This window comes from Dromiciops gliroides, chromosome 3, assembly GCF_019393635.1.
Source record: "Dromiciops gliroides isolate mDroGli1 chromosome 3, mDroGli1.pri, whole genome shotgun sequence".
NCBI classification, from domain to species: domain Eukaryota; kingdom Metazoa; phylum Chordata; class Mammalia; order Microbiotheria; family Microbiotheriidae; genus Dromiciops; species Dromiciops gliroides.
In genome coordinates, this window is record NC_057863.1 from 291,941,927 (window position 1) to 291,961,745 (window position 19,819).

General features: G+C 36.1%; 1 protein-coding gene across 1 annotated transcript in view; it reads right to left on the reverse strand.

Annotated features, from left to right (window-relative positions):
- Nucleotides 1–19,819, reverse strand: part of IL1RAPL1 (interleukin 1 receptor accessory protein like 1) — a 1,532,725-nt gene that overhangs the window by 1,292,275 nt on the left and 220,631 nt on the right. The window lies entirely within an intron of this gene.

Genomic DNA, 19,819 nt, shown 5'->3' on the forward strand with positions numbered 1-19,819 from the left:
AATCCTCATACTCCTTGATTTTCATTGCTCTGCCAATACCATATGCTAGTCCAGCATTTGGGCACTTTGGGAATGATGAAAACATTGGATGTTTCCCATCTACCATATGCATGACTCAGCCCTGTGGGTGCTTGTGTTTTTGAGATAATGAGACAACCCCCTTATTGGCTGCTGATCAGAAAGAGTCAATAACTCAGTAGCTCTTTTGTTTCTTGGTGTTTTGTTTTTTCTTTTTTTTTTTTGGTGAGGCAATTGGGGTTAAGTGACTTGCCCAAGGCCACACAGCTAGTAAGTGTCAAGTGTCTGAGGCTGAATTTGAACTCAGGTCCTCCTGACTCCAGGACCAGTGCTCTATCCACTGCGCCACCCAGCTGCCTCTCAGTGGCTCTTTTAAAAAGGATTGATACTTTCTCTGGCATGGCCTTGAACTTGCAAATACCTCTCCTGTGAAGGAGGAGAGGAGAGACAGTCCTTCCCTCTACACGAGAAGAAATGGTAAGCTGCAAAGTACATAGCAGTTAAAGTCCATGTCCTCTCTAGGTGAAAGACTGATCCAAGGTTTGGGGCTTCCTCCTTCTAATCTTTATTCTTTTCTATTCTTGGGCGAATGAATGTCAGTCTTGAGATCGATGGTTCTGGGCTTAGAGGAGACTTCATGAGTTTGAGATGTTTGCTGGTTCTGAGTCCTTTGGTAGGATTTGACAGGCAACAAGGGAAGAAATCTTTGGAAACTACTTCAATGTTCTTAGAGAAAAGGATCACATATAAGAGGATGAAGCTAAGCATTAGCATGCACTGCCAGAAGATGTCTCCTGTGAGGAGAAAAGTTCAGAACATAACAGCAAGTCTGCAAAATGTCTCGTTTAATTGAGATTGAAGTATCAACCTTCTGGGAGAATGTAACAAAAGTTATTGCTACCACTAGTTAAATTTTGTTTCTGTCAGATGTGTGCTTGTTTTTAATGCTTAACATTTCTTTTATGTATAGGAAATAAATACTTGGCCTATACATACTTTATATTATACATTGAGTTCCTTTCCATTGCTCCTTTGGAGAGAACTTAGACATTGTCCCAAATTCTAAGCCATAAGAATTTTCTGCCCAGTGCACCACGATAGGAGTTTAGGGAGCTGCAGAGTGTGAAAGTGGAACCTAGAGGTTTCTCCAGGATTGAACCTATTCTGACTGAGTGTTTGAGTCTGAAATAAAATGTGTTTCACTAGAAAAGATTGGGCAGATAAGTGCTCCAGCCCCTTGAGTTCATTAATGGCTTCTAATACTCATAAGGAATAATTATCTTTCAAAAGTACAAAATATTCTATTGGCGAAATCCATAACCTCAGTCATCTTTTGTAAGTGCACTGTGGCCAAACAGAGTACCAGAGAGGAGAATCATTAGCAATAGAACAAGAACAATGTAAATCACCTGACCAAGTGGGAGTATCCCCCCCTTTGTATCCTTTGTGTTCTTAGGAGACTACCAAGGAGTCCACCTGTACACCAATTTTATTTTTTGCTTTAAAAGTACTACTTAGAAGGAAAAGGCTACAAATATGACTGAGCAGTCACCAAAATAAAAAGGATGGTCTTGCTCAGTCAGCATTCAGCTTGAGACTTACTGTTATCAGAAAGGCAGTGACTTCAGTAGAGCATTTGCAGATAGGACTGACATCTACCCACATCCTCATATCTAGCTTTGCACATATTGTTTTTCAATTAGTTTCAATGTGTTTCAGTGACTGAATTTTAAATAGGCAACTGGAATAAAAATGTAATGACTTCTGGGAAATGAAGACATGGGTATAGGCACACACATACACACACACACACACACACACACACTGCTTCACATTCAATACTCTCTCTGCTGACAGGGTTATTGTGTCTTTGGAAAGAGCATAACTGAGGAACCTCCATATAGAAATAGAAATTCCTGTCATGCCAAACTCATATGTGGATTTTCAATGGTATAGCTACTAGAGTCATCCCTCTAAATGCCTCTTGCTTTTTTAAAGCTCATTTTTCTTCATCTCCTAGGCTGCACAATCTCCTCTTGGGGTGAAGGAATAAGAAAGGAAAATTTCTTTTTGTCTAGCTGATCAGTCTTCCCCACCACTTACTTCTCTGTAATCTCATTAATATGAAGGATATATTACTTGAAGTATTTTGTGCCTATGCACCTGCCCATCTCATCAGAATGTTTCCCTTTGACCCTATGGAACTGTTTTCAAATCCTTATTCTATCACAACTTCCCACCCATGTCAGAGGGTGCAGGAAACATCATTTTCATGCTGTCGGATTGGGTAGAGCCTAGAATTTATCTAGCAGTCATAAATAGTCTTTCTACTTGCTAGTACGAGATATGTAGGTAATACCAACAAATTGTTCATATTCTTAGTTGTGATACCTGTGGCAGAACCATATTAGCACTTTGTAGCTGTATGACCCTGGGTAAAACACATGGAATCTCTGAGTCTCGGTTTCCTTGCCTATAAAAGAGAGATAATAATCCCTGTAATACTTAGCTCATCGGGGTGTTGTGAGAATTACATAATAATGTAAAGATAATGTTTGTAAAGTGTTTGGAAAAAAACACCTTGACAATGTCAGTTACTTTTTTTTCCCTCTCAAAGGTCTCATTTTATTTGATGGAATTCAAATAAAAATGATTTAGGGACCAGTCACTATCTTGCTATTATTCTTTTGTGCTTAATGTTCTTCAAAATATTATGCAGAATGTACAGATAAAATATCAGTTGTCATTGAGTTATAGAACCTGGGATTAAATGCAACTCTGATACTTACTAGCTGTGGAGCACTGGACAAATCACTAAGCCTCTCTGAAAATCAGTTTCCTGCCCTATAAAATGAGGTTGGACTTGATGACATCTGTGATTTCTTTCGGTTCTAACTTGAGATATAAAGTCATCTATTTCAAATTACTAATAAGAGAAATGCAAATCAAAATAACTCTGAAAATTCATGTAATAGAGAAAATCTAGAAAGATGACAAAAGATGGAAATTCAAGCAATGTTACAGGGATTATCAAAAGACAAGAAAACTAAGACAATGTTGGTGGAACTAGGAATTAATTCAATTCTTAAAAGGAATTTGGAATTATGTAAATAAAGTGATTATATTCTCCATACCCTTTGACTCAGATTCTACTTCTCGGTATATACCCAAGAAGATAAGTGGCAAAACATTTTACATGGAAAAATTATATATGCTCTTATGCCAAAATATTTAAAAGAACTCTTATTGTAGTAGCAAATGAATGCAAAGTAGATATCTATTAATTGAGGGGTAGATAAACAAATTGTGATGCATGGATTAATAGAATAATATTGTACTTTAAGAAATGATGGATATGATGAATACAGGAAAAGGTGGAAAGATATGAAGTGAAGCAAAGGAAAGGAAAGTAGAACCAGAGTGGAGAAATATTCATAAAGACTAGATAAATGTAAATGAAAAGAAGAAAAAACAACAAAGTAGTTAAAACCAAAGGTTAGAAAATTATAATTAATGACAAAGCTTGACCACAAAGAAGAGATATGAGAAGAGAGCTCCCCCAACTCTCTTGTAGATGTTGGGGTTTCTAGGTATAGAACATTGTATATTATATGTTGATTTGCTTTATTAGAGCTTTTTCCTCTTTTCTTTTTATTCCTTGTTATAAGAAATGACTCTCTGAGAAAAAGGAGAAAAGGGGATATAGGGATAAATGTAAGTGATGTTAAAAACATATTAATAAAACATTGTTCTCAAATTTTGATGAATCAATGTCAGGTCTAGGAGATAGTAGATAACAATTCTGTCTGAAAATATTCTGATTCAAGTACAATTCATTGATTGAGTTTTCAAGGATATTTTAAGGTCTGTACTTGAAGTCCATCCATAAAAGATAGCAAGTTTCTTGTGTATAATTTTTTCCCTCAAGTTGTGTCTTGTTCAGTATTCAGTAGGTGCTAAACTTTTTAACCTACAATGAATTTCTACCATTTCCTTGCATAATCATCCTTGATCACTAAATTCAGGATCCTCAAGGATAACCTTTCCATAATTTCTAATTTCAATGAACTGGTCCTGGATTGTTACCATAAATCTTCTTTAAAAAAAATCACATAACAGCAATTTTTTGACTCTTGTGAGATTATTATTAGGGACCCCCTGCTGAGTGAACATGAGACCACCCTCAACCAATCAGCTTGAAGCATTGTGTAAGGCAGTTGGTTTAGTCAGTTGGTCATTGGAACCTCATGAGGTGTGGAGCTCTGATGGCTCCTGAAGGGTAGTTAGGGTTTTTCTATTCTTTCAGAGACACTTATTCTCTCTGTTAACCTCTAATATATTTTGGTTTTGTTTTTTGGGTGTTGTGTTTTTGTTTTTGTTTTTGTTTGCGGGTCAATGGGGGTTGAGTGACTTGCCCAGGGTCACACAGCTAGTAAGTATCAAGTGTCTGAGGCCACACTTTGAACTCAGGTCCTTTTGAATCCAGGGCCAGTGCTTTATCCACTCTGCCACCTAGCTGCCCCCCCAACCTCTAATATATTTTAATAAATGTTTAATACCTAAACTGTTAAACTGTTGTCCTAGTTAGTTTTCACCACACAGGTGAAAGGTAAGGTGACCACACATTTAATTTTACCTGTCACAGTTTGGGCAAGCTAGACAGGATAGCTGAACCCCTCAATCTTCTGATCTTCATGTTGGGTAAGAAATTTTCTCCTATTCCTATATGTCTGTCCCTTTAAGTTTTCAAATGGTTGATCCGTTTGAATTTGAATATTCTATTCCTATTTTTATTTTTACCTTTTTTGTTTTCTGATAAGGAAAATTAGAATGCCAAATAGCCCAACTTCTATTTACTCTAAAGAAAATTCACCTTTGGATGAGACAGAAAAGCCCCAAATTCTTCCCCTTCAAGAGATCCTCACCCATGACCAAAAAGGTACTATAGTAAAGCCCAGACAATACACACCTTTTGGGCCCAAAGATTTGAGTTCATGGAAACAAAATATTCCTAAATTTGATGATGATCCCACAGCAGTTATCAGTCAGTTTAGAGCAATTTTCAGAGGATATCAGCCCACTTGGGGTGATGTTACTGGTCTCATGGAAAAGATATTATTTCCAGGGGAAAGAGCTGATTTATTAGCTGCAGCAAACTCCTTAGAAACATCAGGAAAGTTTACTATTCTATGGCCTTTAGAAGCCCCTAACTGGGACCCCAATATTCCTGAGGATTTTGAAGAGTTGCAGGAAAAAGGGGAACATTGTTGAAGGCAATGGAATCCTGTGCTAGCAAGACTGATAACTGGCAAAAATTTATAGATACAGTTCAGGAACCTAATGAAAGACCTAATAGATTCTATGATAGATTGTGTAAGAGTGCCAAACAATATACTAGATTGGACCCATTGGATTCTAGAGATGCCCACTTTATCTTTAACTATTTTGTGCATCAATCATTGCCAGAAATACAGAAATATTTTGAATGGCAGTGTCCAGGTTGGAATGCCCTGGGTACTGCCAGAATTAAGGAAATAGCAACATATATTTATGAAAAGAAATGAGAGGGAAGATAGGAACAGAGAGAGCATTTTAGCTCCATTACAGGAAACCATGAGGCAATGAGGTCAGGCAGTTGAGAATTGCTATCAATCCCTGCATCACTATCAACCCCCTAGATTTAACTATTACTGCAATAGATGGGGACACATAATGTGGTACTGTAGAATTAGGCAAAGGAAACTTAGATAATGAATGACTGGTGAATTTAGAAACTCATTGAGGCAGCAGAATCAAAACAGTTATGGATCATATCAGAGAGGTACAGAGAGGCACTTATAGATCCTTTCAGAGAGAAACAGAGGACTGATGGTGTAGGGGAGGGGAAAGGATGGTGGAATCTAAAGACTTTACCTTCCCTGACCCCAAGACCCCTCTTGTGCCAATCCATTCACCTTCCCAGAATAATGAACCCCATGTAACCCTTAAGGTTGGGGACACTTACTATGATTGTTTATTAGATACAGGAGCCTCAAGATCAGTCCTAGTGAACAAACCTGACCCTGAATGTACATCTACTGGATCACTAAATGTAGTTGGGGTCTCAGGGAAAATTCAAAAGGTTGCCAAATTAACCCCTAGCATAGTATCTATGGGCCCATTAATAGTAGAACAATAATTTCTACTTATGCCTGCCTCTTCTGCAAATCTATTAGGTTGTGACCTCCTTTGTAAACTTAGAACAACCATATCTTGTTTGATTTGGTTATCGGCAAAGTTGTTTAAAGTTGTGTTAAAATCAATTTTGTAGGAATTTTTCCAGCTGAGGAGACTTTCTTGCTGATCATCAGTATCTGAAACACCTGAGAGACTTTTTTAACTACCACACCTGAGACCATGCCCAGGATCCAGAGCCAGAATCAACAGCTATACCCAGAAGACATCCCCAGAATCATCTGAGAAAAGACTTGTAAAGACTTAAATGGACATTTTCCTGTTTTCCTTTTCCCATTGCATACACTATTTGTAATGTCCTCCTACTAAAGGGGTGTGCTCCCTTTAGTTTTTGTCAATGCGTCACTTGATTTCTTTTCTCTCTTTTTATTCCCTTTACATTGTTAGTTATAAGTATCTCTAAAGTGATTGCTTCATATAAGGAAACTACATATTGTTGACTGAGTTCATTCAGATGTCCCCAATGGAGGGCTTTTTGATTCCACTCAAATCTTTGGGTGTGCATAGTCATTTTTAGTTACATATGACAAGTGATGTTAGTGATAAGTAAGTTGCTTAATAAATGTTAATTGCATTGAATTGAATTGATAGTGGTTTCCTCCCTTACCATGCAACTTAATACAAAATAATAGCTTACATTGGAGAAGTTTTATGTAGTAGCCAGCCTTTGAATTATGAAAATCTGTGAGCATAGTGAAATCATCCAATCTCTAATTATCTCTAGGCAGTTCTCTAAGACTACAAGTAACAAATTAATTAAATATCTTCCCTGGGGAAAAGTTTCTGTACTGGAATTTTACCACACTAATGAAATCAAAGGACCAAAGATCCAGGCAAAACCAAAATGGCATACACAAAAACATACATTGCACATGTATGGGAATATATGGAATATGTATAGATAGATTTATCTGTAAATATATTTAGATCTACCTGTTATGTATGTGTACATTTTTTTCATGAATGCCCTTTGAACTAAGGTGCTGACTAGAATCTATCTTCTGCAAGCCCATCTCTCAGAACAATTTGTATAATGCTGATTCAGTAGATGAGAGACAAATAACCTTCCAGATACAAATACGTACATTACACTGATGCATATAAGTTAAGCATCCTGGGTATTATATCCAGACTATTTATCTACTACAAAGGGTTTCACATTCCAGATAAAATATAAAAACCTTACTTTCCCTAAAATTATTCTAGTATAACTTTTCTGGTTTTTTAACTTCTATGCAAACAGGAACTTGACACTGCCGTTCAACAGTATGACTATTCATGGAAAAAGAGACATTTTAAATTTCAGTTGACAATGGTACAATCATATGGCCATGCAGTTTTGAGAAACCAATAGGTTACATAAGACTCAAAGGTCTGAAAGCAAGTTCTTGTCAATTTCACACCAAGGAGTAATCACCCCATTTTCTGGATGAAATATATTTTTGAGATGTCCTTGGGTGCAACATAATAAAGGATCCATTATAACAGAATTATGCAAAGCAAGCTCTCCCTAGCTTCTGTGTCACTATTGAATGAAATTAACTGGAAAGGTCATGGAGATCAATTCTCAATTGGCTACCCAATCCCAATGATTTCCATCTACCAATAATGCAACTCTGACAATCAAAAGGAAAACGTCCTCCTTAATCTTGATCCATCAGTATTAGTCAAACCACTATTTTTTCATGTGATAGTTAACATTTATCTTTTGAAACAGAAAAATACAAATGGTAACATGCAAGTCACTGAGAACTAAATTGCCTCTTGGTGGGAGCATAGAGTACTCCATTGCTTTTCCCTTCTGTCTTCCTTTCCCTCCCCTCCCCTCTACCCAAACATAGCACTCAGCGAGGGTAAATATTATTTAACTCTACCTAGTAACTAAGCATACGACTTTGCATTTATATACCACCTTTTCCCTTGGAAGCTCAACAGTTTTCCACATATGTTGGCCCATTTTTTTTAATCACTGAAAAATCAGTTAGTATCTTCATTGTACAAGTAGTGAATTTGAGACTCAGAGCATAAAAAGACCTTCTAAAATTTATAGGCACCCAAAGTTGTTTTCAATATCAAAGTCATATTTGAATTACATACATATGCTTTCTCCAGAGTGCAGCAGCACTGTTATCCTTCTTTAACTCTATGACTATACTGATAGTCTTACCAATTTGATCCATATACACAGGAATTGGCATGGATCATACAACCAGTAGAGATATCATTTAATGTCATCTATCATTCTGCCTATGGGAAGGAAATATCCCAGGAAAATTTAATAATCTTTTGTTTTCCTTTCAAAAAAATTCAGGCTTTTTCTTTGTAACACAACAATAACGAGTTCAAGTCCTAGCTAAAATCCCGCATTCTGTGAAAAGCCTGTCCTGATTCCCATTAATGTTACTGCCTTCTGCTAATTGATTATCTTCATTTTATCTTTTATATATCTTGCTTGTAATTAGTTGTTCTAATGTTGTCTCCACCTTTATACTCTGATCTTATTGAGTTCAGGAACAATTTTTGAAATTTCTTAATATCCTTAGCACTTAGATCAATGACTAGCTTATACTAGGTGCTTAAGAATGCTTCTTGAATGGGGGCAGCTAGATGGCACAGTGTATCGAGCACTGGCCCTGGAGTCAGGAGTACCTGAGTTCAAATCTGGCCTCAGACACTTAACACTTACTAGCTGTGTGACCCTGGGCAAGTCACTTAACCCCAATTGCCTCACTAAAAAAAAAAAAAAAAAAAAAAAAAAAAAAAAGAATGCTACTTGATTGAATGATAAGATCAATTTTATAGTTAGAAAGTATACTGTCTTTATCCTAAGCTGTATTTCAATTTAAACTGTTTAACTAAACAGACTATTTTTGTGTACTTGCATCTGTTTAACAGATTTGAATTTCCTAACTGGACCAATTTTTCAGATGCAAGGAGACCCATCACAAAGTGGAAACAGAAAAAAAAATAATCTCCACTACCACCTTTTCCTCTGCTGTAGCATTATGACTATGAATGTTCTTGCATCCCCTTAGTTCTATTACTAGCTCCATTCCCTGCCCATTCTGCCTCCATTAGTAGTATATATATCAAAGAAACAAGACCCCAAATCAACAATAGTCCAAATTCCGCATCCTTAGTTCAAATAGCTGTTCTCACACACTGGAAGGAACACTGGATTTGAAATTAAAGAACTCGTGTTGTATCCTAAATCTATCAGTATGATCTTGGCCACACCATTTAATCTCTCAGGGCCCCAATAAAGTAAATAAATAAAAAGTGAGGTCAAGAAAGTCAATACATAAAATCTTCAGTGAAGAGGATTTATTAGATAATCGCCATCTTCTCTTCTATGATAGTAGCAATCTTCTAACTCCTGCACTTAAGCAATATAGAATAGTTTCATTGTGTTTTTTCCATAAGAGATATTAAATTGGCATTGGCTTAAACTATTGACATCCCTTTCTGACTGCCTGACTACAAAATGGCCATGGGGAGTTCCAGACATAGTCAGATACAATGGGCAATTTATGAAAGGAAGTTTCAATTAGTTGAATCAACCCGAGTGGTCTTTGTCATGGCTAAGTACATCTCCTTTTGATAACTGTTAAATAATATACAAATGTCTTATTTTGTTTCATAATTACTCCTATATAGGGGGTAGCTAGGTGGCACAGTGGATAAAGCACTGGCGCTGGATTCAGGAGGACCTGAGTTCAAATATAGACTAAGATACTTGACACTTACTAGCTGTGTGACCCTGGGCAAGTCACTTAACTGTCATTACCCTGGAAAAAACCAACCAAACAAAAAAATCAAAACAAAACAACAACAACAACAACAAACCATAGACAATATAAAATACTTGGGATGTTACCTGTCAAGATAAATCCAGGAACTATACAAACATAACTGTAAAACATAATTAGCCCTATACTTTCAAAATGAGGACTGGCCAGAGTAAGGTTCAGCCCAAAACACCTTCTAACTCCAATATCCTATGATATCAATATTAGAGAAAATATACATTTTTCTAATATTTTCTACTTTGTAAATACAGTATACCTTGGCCCACTAGCATGGAACTTTATCTCCCAAATCATCAACCCTGGACTGTGTTACCTACTGTCATAATACAATGGATAAAGATTTAGTTCTGGCATTAGAAGACCTGTCCAAAAATGTTGACATATATACATATAACATGTCATATATGTATGTATGTTTGCCTATATGTATATATACACATGTATAGGTGTATGGGTATATAATATACACATTTATGTGTAATATATTATGTGTATACTATGTTGCAAGTATAAATTATACACATACTATATGATATTTACATATTATGTATGCTTATATGGCACTCAATCAATTTTGTACTCAGTTCCCTCATAGGTAAAATGTGGGGTTTGGAATAAATTACCTTTAAGGTATTATGAAGATCTAACTCTATGGTCCTCTGAACTATGCATATATAATGGCAAACAAACATTTGAAAATTGCTTTAATTATGTTAAAATCCAAGCAATAGGGAATGAATGATAATGAGCATGTGAAAGTTTTCTTTTTTCAAGATATTCCTTCAAAATAACAGGAATAAGTGATAATCATGTCCTAGAATCATCAAAGGGATATTTTGTTTATGTGTTAAGGAACCAACATCACTTTTACCTTAACAATTTTTTTCACTTTCCATTCCCTGTCTGTCCACAGATGGCAGGTACTTAGATTGTAGTCCACCTCTGTCTCCAATGTATTCTTTCCTTTTCACATCAGAAGTAATGAAATGGGTCCCAGATGTCCTTCACTTCACACTGAATGACCTCATTCAACATTGCTGTCTTCTTTTTACCAGCTTTGAAACTCTTGTGATAATTCCTCACCTTCATAGGACTAACCTGTCAGCCCTAGGTATTCACCCAACCCATGAGCATATATCTTCTTCACTCAAAGGAATAGCAGTTAGAGCAGTGTTTTGCTCCATATAAAAATAGAAGACCTGATTAACAGGTTAACTTCAGCTCACCAAAAAGCAGAGTCAATTCAATTTAATTCAACAAGCAGTTATTGAACAGCTACTCTGTAAAAAGCATGGATTTGGGTGCTAATGAGGCAAAGGCAAAAGCAAAAATAAATTCCCTCAAGGGACTTATATTGTACTTAAAAATAAACCTCAGATTGATTTGAATTTGAATTATTTTAATTTTAAACTAATACATAAGTTGCAATCACATATTTTCACTGTATGTTGTGGAAATGTTCTTTTACTTCAGGGAGATGCTTCTCCATCTTCTTCCTATTATCATTATTGAGCTAAAGATGGAAGGTATCTCAGCAGCCATTAGCTCCAACCTCCTCATAATACAAGTAAGGAAATTCCCTGAGACCAAGGGGATTTAAATGATTTGACCTTGCACTAATACAAGTAGTTATTGTCAGGGGCAGGATTTGAACCCAGGTTCTCTGGTTCTAGAGACATTGCTTTGTATGCATTGCCATTTATATATTGAATTAGATTCAAGTAGCAACAAAACACTATTTTTAGTTGTTTCTCAAATACAAAAAGCAAACCTTCCCTCTCCATACCTTGATATGAAACTAGAAAAAAGAAGATTTTAACTGCTTGTATTTCTTCCTGTTCTCCCTAATCAGTATGCCTAGGATCCATTCTCAGTATTATTTCAACCATCATGATCAAACTCAATGTACCTGCCCCAGTACCTTCCATAATTTTAATTTTTAGTCATTTCAGTCAAGTTTGACTTTTTGTGGTGCCATTTGGGGTTTCCTTAGCAAAAATACTGGAGTGGCTTACCATTTTCTTCTCTAGCTCATTTTACAAATGAAGAAGAACTTGAGGAAATCAGCGTTAAGTGACTTGCCCAGGATCACACAGCTGGTAAGTGTCTAAGGTCAGATTTGAACTCAAGATGAGTCATTAAGACTTTAGGCCTGGCATTTTGCCCACTGCACCACCTAGCTGCCCCAGTTTCCCTAATAAACAGTTGTAAAGGACACTGATTATGGAGTCAGAAGAATTAGATTCTAGTCCTGTCACTGTCAATCACTTCCTAATGTGACCTTGTATAATACACTTCCCTGCTTTGGATTTTCTGTTTCCTTACCTTTAAAAATGAGAGGATTAGACTATTATCTTGAAGTCCCCTCCAGCTCTAAGTCTAAAACCCTTATGACTGTTCTTGAAAAGGCAGCAAAGCTTATTAATAACCGGAATCCAAGAAACAGATTGTTTATAGAGCAACACATTGATTTTTATACAATGCACAATAAAGATCAAAGTATATTTGATCAGTGAATTTAGGATGATGGAAATCTGAATTTTATATAACTAGCCTTCTATTGGAGTTGTATTTTCAAAACCTTAACTTCATAGATTGCAGAATGCCTCATCACATGATGATGTTGATGGGAAGCTTAGAAAATTATGCCTGTCTATATCTTTTCAGTAAAGTAAAAGAGATAATGATTTGTTGGACGTTTTCCTGTTTCTATGCATGACAATTAACTTAATTCAAAGTTTCTCTGGACTAGAATACTGACAACTTCCTGAACCTATATATCTTGTGATCAGCGGCCTTTTCCTGTTTTCAAAGTGTGTTGTGCCCTCATAGAAATAAGACTAGCTCTTTTTAAAAATCTTCTCCCCAAAATAATTCACAGAACATGACATTGAAAAGGCAGCATCTTTTTGTAAACCTTTCCATCTGAGCAGTCTCAGTGGGCATTTCAAAAGAGGTAACTAATTAGGCCATTGGTAGTAATGTATTTTCAAATGTGCTCTTTTGCTGTTGGATTTCCCTGATAAAGAAATTGAGAAAAAGCCATTTCCCTGAATAATTATCTGAGATCAAGATCACCCAGTTATCCAAATATCTTGTCTAGACATCTTAGCTTGTTTAATGCAGAAATCACAGATACACAAATTATAGTTTCTAGTATTGATGACAGAAAGACTCCTTCTTATCAATTTCAGGTTTCTAACCTAGATACAGTCTTAAACTTCCCTTTCCTCCAAACTTTTACTGTCCTCCAAATGAGTCTTTCCCTTGAATACAATTTCGTGGAGAGATGAAGCTAGAGAAAGAGAGGGGAGAAATGCTATTTCTCACACATTTTACCTAGAGTATATGAAATAAAATGAGTACTATAGGGAGAGATTGAAGCTATAGAAATCCTGCTATCTCTATCTCCTAAATGATCTATTTGAAAGAGAAGAGAACACTAAGGGGGGAGACTTTCATTTCTTCATGTTCTCTCATCTCTTCAGCATTTTGTAGCCATTCACTAACCTATTTCTCAGACCCTTTTCTTTTCTATTTCCTTTCCTTTCCTTTTCTCTTCTTTTCCTCTTTTTGAAACTGGATCTCCCTATCTCAACCAGGCTGGAAGTCTAGTGACCACTCATGACATTAATTGGCATGGGATCTTTGACCTGATATATTGCTGACCTGGGCCAGTTCACTCTGCTTGAGGCAGCCTAGAACCTTCTCCAACATGAATAGTATGAAGGTGCAATGTATACCTACAATACCAACACGTGGTCCTGTTGATTGTTTGAGAGTGGCTCTCCTAGGAAATATTGTCAATTTCTCCATTTTAGTCGATGTGCTCATTATGCTGGACCCAAAGGCCTAACCTTTACATTCCTGAGGGGAAGGGTGCCTTGTACTAATAACACCAGCTTGATGGGCACTACTACCCTGTGTTCACAGAGTGCCTTGCCAGGAATTCAAAGATTTATGTAATCTGATCTCAATTAAGTTCTAGCATGCCCAGGAGATAGATTTGGGAAAAGAGGAGTTAATTAATTTGCCCAGGGTCACTTAGAATAGGGTTTTTAAAAAGTCAATTGCATGGAACCCTAGGGTTACATGAAAGCTTACTAAGGTTTCATGGACATATTTTCCAAGTGAAGTTGGACTCTAGGTGAATTTGTGAAAATGCTGCTTTTATTTTTTCATGTTGATTCTGCATATCTTCATATACACATAAATGTGCCTGCATATACAAATATCTATGATGATCATGCTATCTCTGGGTGTAGTTCCTTGCTTTTACTCTATTTTTATATTGCTCTCATCTTCAGCCTGTATCAGCATTTGCTTCTAAGTCAACAGAAAGTTAACAATCTGAAAGTTGCCTCCTACAGTGTAATTTTTCTCTTACATGTATGTTATAGCAAACTAGATAAGGAAAACCATAAAAAGCCAAGTATCAATGACAGTAAAAAGAATGACAAAACATATAAAGGAATTAGGTGGTAGTTATCATATCTTGATGGCCTTACATTGAACTTTATCCTATTGTTACAATGAACATTTATTTGTTATACCATATAGAATATTCATGTATGTATGTATGTGTATATGTGTGTACGTGCGTGTGATCTTGTGTGTGCATGTTCCCCTAATAGACTCTAAGCTCCATGAAGGCATGGACTCTATCTTGTTCTCTGCATAGTGTACATAACATTCTGTCTCACTTTCCCATATCTATAATCTCCCTATATTATTTCTGCCTCTTGGAAATTCTAGTTCTTTCAAGAATCTGCTTAGGTGTTACCTCCTACAGAAGTTTCTAGTACTCAATGCACCATCATGAAATTGTGTTGCAATTCCTTAATATGTGCTTTGTAGTTACTTATCTGCATGATTATTGAATGTCAATAACCCCATTCCTCTATCTTGGTAGGATATATATTCCATTCAGGCAGGGACTAGTTAACTTTGGTCTCTGTATCCCTCTCACTTAAAACAATGCCTTGAACCTAGTAGGCACTTAATAAATGCTCGATTAATTGAATGAATCAAATCATAATTATCCATATAGATCCCTTAATACCAAATACAAAGCTTTGTAGACAATTAATAAATTATTGTTGAATATTTCAGAATTTCACTAACTTGTCCAAACTCAGTATATATTTACATTTTTGCTTTATTACAATCAAGCAACAAAGGTTTGTTAAGCTCTTACTATCTGCCAGGAATTCTTCTAAGCACTGGGAAATAGAAAAACAAAAGTGAAGCAGTCTGCCTAAAAGAGCTTGTATTCTAACTGGAGTGGCATCATCTCCATACATAAGTATACTCGCAATATGTATAAAATGAAGACAAGACAGTTTTAGGAGCAGCGAGAGAGGAGCGGGAAAGGCTTCTTGCAGTAAGCTGAATCTTAAAGGGAATGAGGGCTTCCAAAAGGCAGACATTTGGAGGGAGGGCATTCCAGGCAAGGGGGACAATTGGTGCAAAGACATGGGAATGGAAGGTGGAGCATCTTACTTGTGTGAAAAATAGTAAGTAGGTTAGTATGTCTGAATTAAAGGACAAGGGAAAGAGATTAAAATATTTAAGAAGATTGGAAATGTAGGAAGCATAGGTTGTGGATAGACAAATGCTATACTAGGACTAACATCTACTAGAAACTTTGTCACAGGGGATAGACTAATTTTTCCATAAAATGCATGAGAGCTATCCTTGAGATTTGATAGTTTAAGCAGTATAGCTGTTTACAGAACTTTATCCTTGTGTAGAAAAAAAATCCCAAAACAGCTAATGACTCTTAAAATTGAGAGACATCCAGTTGTCATGAAAGTTAACCCAAAATACTCATCTGAACATACATATTTCTGTATGGAGATGAAGGATGCTATGACTACCTGAAATGGGGCTATATCCTTATTCAAAATTCTGTTAATGCTACTGTTAAATGAACTTCTGTGAATGGTCTTATATTACTATGAATGTTCCATTTTGTTCAGATTCCCAAGCCTGACCCAGGAGATTGGCTTAAGGCATGCTTGGCCCCAAATGAATGACAACTGGTAAAATTAAGGGACTGGGGAAGAGGGCAGTTTCAAATTAAATTTGTTCACCAAGGGGTCAATATAGGGAAAAGAAAAAAGAGTGACTAGAGAAAGAGAGATGGTGTAGAAGGGAATTGAGTGGCCAAGTAATTGGTGGTCACAGTATGGAAAAAGAGTAAGGTTTGGGAAGGAAAGGCAGAGGGAGAGGAAGTTACTTTGGAGTGGAGGGGTCGAAGGAGATGGTAATAACGAATTGGGTGGCAAGTGATGGGAAATGGGGTTTGGATGATCACCTATAGGGATTCAGAATCAGTAGGATATGTAGGCTATGACCAGATGTGCGAATATTCATCATCCCTCTTGCTAAGGGAGGCTGGAGAGCAGGTACAAGATGTGAGGCTCATGGTTGCAAGTTAGAGAGCAGAAAACATTTCAATGCTCCTCTCTGAAGGCTGGAGTTTAGTCAGAAAATGGAGCAGCAGATTAAAGTATTGCTCCCCACTGACTCTCCTATTCCACTTCCCTCAAATGATAGGTGGAATAGGATTCAGAAGGCTTATGGTCAAAGGGAAGGTTGTTCCTTTTTGCACTGGAGGTTTTCTACATTGGGGTTGATAGAAAATGCTGGCAGCAGGAGGTAGGAGTTGCCTTGTGCTTGCACAGATGGAAATCTGCTCCAGACACTATCTCTAGTTGATTGGTGAAGTATACTTTCCAGATACTATTTTCTTCTTAACCCTCCCTCTCATTTCAAATGGAGATTTAAAGCCAATATTTTATGTTTCTCCTTCAAGCTTTTCTTAACAGTTTCAATAGTATCATTGTCTGATTTCTTTAGAGAAATGATGGAATCCGTTCCAATTTTTCTCTGTGTGTAAAGCTGGTAGATATTGTTAGAGAGTGTGGGGTAAGGGGCAAGATCAGCTCTAAGTGCTTTTTGCATCATAAAATATACTGACTAGAAAGGATTCCTTCCAGCTTGGTTGCTTGGTACTGCTTGGACTATGTTGAGTTGATACTGATTTTATTCTATTAATAGCCTGATAAATCTCCTAAGAAGTAGAGAAATTTAAAAATGGAGTCCCAGACTTCTTTCTGCCTTTCAGCCAAGTGAGCTAACATTTCATTGTGATTTTTATTCTAATCATAGGTACCAGGAACTATTTTTCCTCTTCTTCTCTGACCCTGGAGAACAAAGATTGGAAGTCAAAGAAGTGGGTGGTGATTAGAAAGATTGACTTGCTTTTGGCAAGCTGTGATTGTGACAATTTCTTGTTGGTAGGAGAAGTGAGTGCCCAGGTAGATGGCTGCCACAGCTATAGCTAGTGGTTATATTAATATCAGAAACCCTCTGATTAACCCTTGGCAGAGCATTTTTTTCTCAAAACAATAGGTTCCTTTTCTCCTATGGGCTTGTCCATTCTTAGAGACTTCATTATCCCTCAAATTACCCAAAGCCTAAGGGCTCCCCATAGGACACCATTCTACTACTATGGCATTTTCCATTTAATTTATGAACAATTATTTTAATTTTAGTATAACTCTGCTTGACTGTTTCTGATCTTCAACTCCTTCTACTAGCCTGAGGTTGCATTGTCCCATCCCCTTCTCTGTTTTCAAAGGGTGATCTTTCTTCATTAGAATTTATACTCCACATAGAGTAAGGGCTGTCTTGCTTGGTTGTTATTTGCAAACCCAGTACTTATTACTGTACCTCACACATTGTAAGTAACTCTTAATAAATGCTTGCTCTAGCTATGTAATTATTTCTCTCTCTATTTCTGTATCTCTCTCTATATATATACATACATATATATATATATATATATATATATATATATATATATATATATATATGGGGCTATACATATATACACAGATGTGAATAATTTATGTAGCATGACTGAAGAAATCACAACGTATCAATAATATAGAATATTACTGCCCCATAAGAAAAAAAAAAAGAAAAAATTCAGAGAAATGTGGGAAGACATATATGAACAGATGCACAGTAAAGTGAGTAGAATTAATTATGCAATTCTCATAGCATTTTAATGGAGAACAACTTTGAAGGACAGTAAGTGCAATGACAAGGTGTTTAAAAAAAGTAAATTGTAAGTATGAAATGTTACATTTTTTGTCAGTCAGAAAAGGGAAGGGAATAGCCATTTAAATAGCAGCACCCATGTGCCAAGTATTATTCTAAGTGCTATTTTTCCAAATATTGTCTCATTTGAGATTTAATGGTGCTATTATTATCCTAATTTTACAGTTCACTGAGGCAAACAGAGGTTAAGTCACTTGACCAAGGTCAAGTGTTTGATTGAGTGTTTGAGGTCAGATTTTAACCTTGGACTCCAGGTCCAGCATTCTATCCACTGCACCACCAGCTGCCTTATATCTGATAGTTTTGCCTGTTTTATCTTTAAGAGGAATGTACAGGGTAAGCCAAAAGTCATAATGTTTTAATAACTATTTCAAAAATATTTTTCTTTATTTTTTGCCACGTACAAGATTTGATTTTTCACAATAAGGTAAATTCATTTCCTATTTTTACTGTATATGATGTTATGGTATTGTAAATTAAAAAAAAATAAAGGAGTTACTAAATATTGAAACCCCTTCATGACTTTTGACCCACCCTGAACTTTAATGTACTTGAGTCGATAGTGATTGAGAAGTTATCATTATATCAACATATAATATTTCAATAAAATATATTTGTAAATGAATATTGATAGTTCATTTAAGAATGGTGGAAGTAGCAGAGAATTAATTGGAAAAGGCAAGTCACAACCTCAGTCTCAGTTTCTTCATTAGTAAAAATTATTAAAAAATAATAGCACCTCGCTCAAAGGGTTTTGGGGAGTGCAAAATGAGATAATATTAGCAAACTTTAAAATGCTATATGAATTATATGAATTTTAACAGTTTTTATTGTTTAATTATAAGAATAAGTTTCTATAATATCATTTTATATATATATATAGTAAGTAAATTGAATTTGTCTTGGAACTGGTAAAAAAAACTGGTAAAAAAACTGGTAAAAAATTCTTGGAACTGGTAAAAAAAACTGGTAAAAAAAAAAGTCATTTAAGGTAATTTCCACTTTCTGAAATTGGATATATGAAAGTTTCCTGAACCATGATTGTTAGAGATGAATGAGTAGTCTATTTTCATATGGAAAGAGAAACCTCAACTGACCCAGGTAATAGAAGTTTGTGCTACAGAGATAGCAGGCCTGTTGCACTATGTGGTAGTCAGCTTTGACATGGAGCTAAGAATTAAGTTGGTATTGGATAAACATAGTTTTCCCAAGTCAAGGGTAAGATAGAATGGCTTCTAGTAAGACCTGCTCTTAAGCAAAATGATGTCATAGGGGGCAACTCTCATCTGTGTTCTACTCTTTCCTGTTTCATATGACTCTGCTAATGCTGAAATTCAACTTAACCTAGCCCTGGTGCTTCAAGATCTCACCCTTTTATTTTCCAGCATTATCTCCTATTCTGGTAAATCAAATACAAAATCTACCTGAAACAAAATAATAAGTACTGCTCCTTTTTAAAAAGCAGGGCTTCTGGTCCCTACTGTGAAAGGACCTTGCCCTATTTGCTCTGCTAATGAAATAAAAATGAACTTCAATAGAGGTGAGTGTTAGCAGAGATTTTGGTCAAAATTGCATGTAGACATTTATTAGGACATTTTACTATGACTTGTGGTCCTGTTAACTTT